This window comes from Pseudorasbora parva, chromosome 1 (genome assembly GCF_024679245.1).
Source record: "Pseudorasbora parva isolate DD20220531a chromosome 1, ASM2467924v1, whole genome shotgun sequence".
Taxonomy (NCBI): Eukaryota; Metazoa; Chordata; class Actinopteri; order Cypriniformes; family Gobionidae; genus Pseudorasbora; species Pseudorasbora parva.
In genome coordinates this window covers 6,267,538-6,273,715 of record NC_090172.1, presented here as the reverse complement: position 1 = coordinate 6,273,715, position 6,178 = coordinate 6,267,538, and the positions used below count along the sequence as shown (strand labels likewise).

The following is a 6,178-nucleotide window of genomic DNA, read 5'->3' as shown; positions in this document are numbered from 1 at the left end:
GCATCAGGGTCAGACGCCCTAACAAGGAGGCTAAAGGCCACAACTTTCTAGAGCTATTCAGACTGAGACAATTGTTAGTCATCCACAACTTAATCTCAGAGATACAATTGAGAAATATCTATGAATTGACCAGGTTTAGAATGTATGTAAATCTGCGTGTCATCTGCATAATAATTATAACTCAGGTGAAGAGATCTTAAGAACTGACCAAGAGGTTATATATAAATGCTAAAGTGCAAATGACCAAGAACTGAGCCCTGTGGGACAGCAGTACAAACAGCACCCACCTCAGATCTAAACCCACCCATGAAAACAAATTGACTGCAATCCCTAAGATATGACCTGTCCTACACCATTCTAAAGCAGTCTCAGATGCGGAAGTTGAGGTAATGTGGGATGCACAGCCCGTATTCTGCTAAAATTGCTTATTTCGCTGGATTTAAACATTCTTGGAAATGTTTGGAATAATATTATATATATATATATATATATATATATATATATATATATATATATATATATATATATATATATATATATATATATATCTGGAAAAATTAAGAGACCAACATTGAGAAACCAATGCACTGCAAACTCGAACATTCAAATTAATTAAATAGATTAAGTAGTGTATACTCAAAGTTTTAGAAAAAGTTCTTACTTAATTATTTCAAGTTGATGTTACATGGTCTTCCTTTTGAGTAATTTTAACTAATATTTTTTGATTAAATATAACTTTTTTGTGAATAAGTAAGCATAACAAAAACATAAATTAAATATAATTTAAAGGAATTAAGTAATTACATGATAAGAATGAAATACATAAACTTAAGATTTCAAGTTGTATGAACTCAATATCATAACTAATTAAAATAACTCACTCTGGTCTTGCTTTGATGTGATTGGCCATTTAAGGAGTTCTGTCTGGCAGCAAGAGAACTAAATCACTGATTGGAGGACATTTACAAAAGGCGGTCCTTTTCGCCGCGTCTGTTGCTGATTCAAATTAAGATGGAGACTTTTTCATTGTGTGCAATCTTAAAGGTCCCATGGCATGGGTTGTTTTATTGTTTTATAATGTTTCCTGCACTGTATTCCCCAACAGTGTTCTAAACTCAATAAAATTGCAGAGTTGTACTCAAAGCTGCAATATTGTTCAGGCACCACAAAAGTTTTAAGTTCACTTAAGTAGTTTCCAGTTATTGATTATTTAGACAAGATTAGCTCTTAGTTTATGAGTAGAACTGACCCCCTAACTCATTTCGTTCAAGAGTGGATTGAAATTACGTCTGACGTAATAATGACGTGCAACTTCATTGGAGGTTCATATCAACATGGCAAATTCAAATAACCTAATAACCTATACAAACCAACATAAACAAATAAAAAAAAATCGGACATTCCAATGAATGGTGAATGACCTAGTCTATGATCGATTGTGGCGGATGTAAATAAACTTTGACATTGTTTGCAAGGACTGCTGCGCGCACCCGGATGTAGGCAGCAACATCAAGAGATCCATCATCAACAACATCAGTCTGCATGCTAACCGTAACGCCTGTACACAAAGGTAAGGACACGCCTTAATGTACTTTGTTTATTTATTTGTTTGCCATCTTCCAGGCAGACCTCAGCTAAAGCGTAGGCTTGTGAGAGAGACCTTTTGCAGCTACCTGCATGTTTTAGCGAATTAACTAAAGTTAATTGTCTCAGCTGTCAGCCAGCCAGCCTTGTTGCACTACTTTAGTGGGATAACTGGACAGACAAACCGTATGGTTTTAGCACTACCAAAGATCCTTTATCCGTTACTGGTGATATCATATATAGGCTTTGGCCGCGCAGGTTAGTTTATAGACGGACACTGAAGGTATAGGATGAGTTTAGACTCAAAATGATTAATAAATGCACACAATTGTCCATGAACTTGATAAATGTTGCAGACGTATTTCACTATCCACAAACAAATGCCTTATAACTTGTGTGTGCAAAATACAATTTGTACAAATAGACACATAATTGTGAATACAAAACTTCGATTTTATATTAAGAAGTCAGAATTTGTGCATGCAGTGTGATTTGCATTTGTGGATCCGTTGACGGATAGGCTAGGCAAGATTAAATCAGGTTATGAACACTACATTCATCACAACAGTTTTCTCCCATAGAAAACCATTATAAAATGCGTGTTATGCAATAGCACGTTCAATAAAGTGTACGCCTACTTTTAATGTCACCGTTTTACTGCAGGAATAAACGTTTTTATGGGAGAAAACGCTTATGTTCATAACTTGATTTAATCTTGCCTATACAAAGTATGCGTTATTATAATACTTTTATTAATACCTTTTTAATGTTAGCCTACTTTTAAGCGTTTTCCTCGTCTTTATAACGAGTACACATAAAGCTTCTTATAGGCAGAATAACGTTCACAGTGCCGTTGTCTGTTTCGGCAGAATACTGTCATCTAGAGGCAGCAGGTGGGTGTGTGTGTGTGGATCGTGCAAGGCCAAACCGGCGAAATGAAAGTCTCAAAATCCAAATGAATCAAATAGGATCGACTCACAAACGAGTCAATGAATGCACGCGCGTCACCGGATCCGCGAATGCACACACACCGCTAGCGTAACTACACTGTCACTGCAGCTGCAGACGCCCGAAGCCTTTGTGCAGCGGCTCCCACAATGCTAGCCTAGAGCCTAAGCCTATACTATACCTCTGAGTACTAAATACTAAACTAAAGAAAGTTTATTATATTTTCTGGCTAGTTTACTTTATACTTTCTATAATCATAACCATACTTTCACCGAAACGGATTAATTAAAACAAGTTTAAATGGGTACATCTTCTAAAGATGTTTTTCATTCTTCGTTTTCTCTTTAATGACATACTCCAGTTTACTTTATTTTTTATAATCATAACCATTATTGTTTCACCCAAACTGAATAATTGAAACAAGTTTAAATGGGTAAATCTTCTACAGATATTTTTTATTCTTTGTTTTCTTTTTTGACACACTCGTTATTGTTAAAGTACACTACACGTGCTTCTGTGTGCATTTTAAGCACTTTTTGTGTGAAATCATATTTATTTTGTCCATTAAAAGTGTTATTTCACTTTAATTGAGCGTCAGCAGCGCAGCAAAATAGGCTCGCCGCCGAAACCCCCGCTTCACTGCTGCTCACGCGACGCTTGCGGTGTGAAACGGCCGTTCATTGCACGCACAAATTCTGACTTGCATTAATACAAAATCGAAGTTTTGTATTCACAATGGCCCTCATTTATCAATCTTGCGTAGAAACTGGTGTATATGTTGGCGTAAGATTATTCTTACACTCCTCTCACCGCCTGATTTATGAAACTGTGCGCACCTCTGCAATCCAGGTGTACGCAATACTTGGCCTTGATAAATGCGGCGGCTGAAAACGATCGTCATTAGAATAACACGCCCCTATATATTCAAGTCTCCGCCTCTCCCACGCCCTCATTTTACGCCATGGACACACAGAAGACGGCAAAGAAGCGAAACTTCTCCGACGTGGAGATCGGGCGCGCTCAATCATCTCACTAGTCCACTAGTCAGGGCACTGACTAGAACATAAGTCAATGGGCTGACTCCCTGATCAGTGCTCTGACTGAACTAGAGAGATGATTGAGACGCGCCCATCGAGACCATCACCAGGGAAGTGAAAAAAAACAAAAACGAAATTGTTTTATTTGAGAGTTTAAAGAGTGGGAATAAAGGCACAGACAAAAACAAAATATGGATCTAAAAAAACGAGTACTCTTAATAATGTGGAGGTTGAGAAGCACACTCCAGCAGTTTAAAGCTGTTTGGATGATAAATTACAATGCATTATTTTACAGCACGTTTTGAAAAAATTAGCAATTTCGTATCACGGCATGTATTGGGGTGTACAATAGTGATGATGATGTGATGTGGAGTACTACCATTCATTCACAATAATTTACATGACAATTTGTAAGATTATTATTATTATTATTATGATTATTATTCTTAATGACGCTTGTTATTCAGAAGAAGAATGTCGTTTTTATTGATTTTATTATTATTTAAAAGAAGAAGGTCATTTTTATTATTTTGTCAGTCTGAATTATTTTAGTCCCAGTCCGTGCGCAGCTGCCGGGCCAGGCGGGCCTGAAACGTCAGATAAAGCGCACAGGCTCGCGACTGGAGGAATACATATGCCTACAAATCAAACGCTTTGGTAAAGTCACACAAATTAAACATTGACGTTCATGTTACACAAAAATAAACACTGAATGTTGTTGTTGTGGTTTTTAACAGTGGGTCATATAGCATATCTTGTCAGTGCGTTTTGTGGTGTTATGACTTGTTAAAGTTAAAAGGCATTTGTTTGTGGATAGTAAAATAGTAATTTTTTTACGGATAGTAAAAGCTCTTCAACATTTATCAAGTTCATGAGTTATTGTGTGAGTGTAAAATCATCCCATACAAAGCAATGTTTCATAACTTACACGACTTTTGTCAAACACATGACATGCCAGGCACACAGGCAGCACGCTTTTAAACATTTTATTAGTAGACTACCTAGCTAGTTGCCATAGGCTACATGGTTCGCATTAGCTGCTAGATGTAATGAAAAGTAACACTGCAGTGATTGCATCTGTCTTATATTAACGTCCATTACTAGTGTCACAATGTAGCCAATGTGTAGCCTATATTATTATAAGTGTTTTGTATGCATTTATTTCCCAATGAAAATAGCCTAGCCTAATCTTATCCCTTTGTATCTCTCCACAGGGATACACAAAGTCTAGGGTTGAGTGAATATTTTACTGAAAAGAAATTACATAGTGCACCTTTAATATATGCATAGGATTAATATTCTACTGATTTGTCTTCCTATTACCCCACAATCCCTCTGTCTTTCTAGGAAGACGTCGATATCAACAGCAGACGGACAGTTACTCTGCGGGCCCTTCCCATCTTCCTGCGGGAAGATGCTGCTGGATTTTTTAAGACCTGGAATGTAAGTTTTTGATTCAACTGTGTGTCCTCTTTCACTCTCTTTTTTTTTCTTACTTTGTCTTCTCTGTATATCTCTTTCTATTTAACCCTCTCTGACCTTGCAACCAAAAGACAACAACCCCAACCATCTTCCTAGCCACCAGAATAGCAATTTAATCATACCACAGTAATTCACCAAGAATGTCATATTTGGAAATTTCACCTGAACTTTTCATTCACTGGTATTTCATATTATATTAAATACACATGTAGTGTTTTTCATTGACTACTCTACTCATTAACTAATTACTGTCATGTTCTTCAGGCAGATGAAATTGACCTGCCAGACATCTCGGATGCAGCTCTTGCTTATTCTCACTGTCTCAAGTGATACGGACTCCCTTGTGAAGTTTGGTCCTGCTATCAATTCTATAGTTCTTGAGGGAGATTTTGTTGTGCGTGATATAGCGGAGTTGACCGAGGCGTTCATTTTGCTGTTCGGCTTAATTTATGCACTTCACCTTGATTATCCAAAACAATTGTCATACACATTCAATTTCATTCTGAAAATTATAATGGGTTTGGATGACCTGAAGCGGTTACCTCCAAGACTGCTTAGCCTTAAAAATGAGTTGATGATGGATGAGTACTAAGTCTGTTTTCCAAATGTCATTGTTTGGACTGCCAGCATGTTTATAATCAAGCAAGAAATGGAATACCATTTCCCCCCGCTTTTTATTAATGTGTGTGTGCCTATTATTGTCGACCTATTATTTTTGGATTGGCCTATTATGTTGGCCTATTAATTTTGTTTTGTGAGTATTATTACCTTTGTTGTTATTTCTTTGATTTTCTGTATGAACCCCATTGCTAGGGAGGTTTTTCTGTTAAATAAAAAGAAAAGGAATCTGCAGTGAAATTGTCTTTTGAATAGTTTTTTATTTGAATTATACAACTTAAATATATTTGATTTTGAGGAAATTAATAAACATAAACAGTCAATAAAATGTGTTTTTAATAGACTTAAATTAACTTAAAAATATAAGAGGCTGAATTGACAATGTTTAGGTGTGAGGAACTGAATGAGTCATAACATAACCTCAATATATTATTAGGAGTGATAACTTTAAAAAAACAACTCTGTTTCCAGTGTCAATTTTGTTAGTTTTAACAATGGTTTCAAATTCA

General features: G+C 36.2%; 1 long non-coding RNA gene across 1 annotated transcript; it reads left to right on the top strand.

Annotated features, from left to right (window-relative positions):
* The first annotated feature begins 1,097 nt into the window (after window positions 1-1,097).
* On the top strand, window positions 1,098-5,903 carry LOC137082902 (uncharacterized). The gene is made up of 3 exons (XR_010906421.1): window positions 1,098-1,570; window positions 4,917-5,012; window positions 5,316-5,903. It is a non-coding gene; the product is annotated as an uncharacterized lncRNA (long non-coding RNA).
* The last annotated feature ends 275 nt before the right edge of the window (window positions 5,904-6,178 follow it).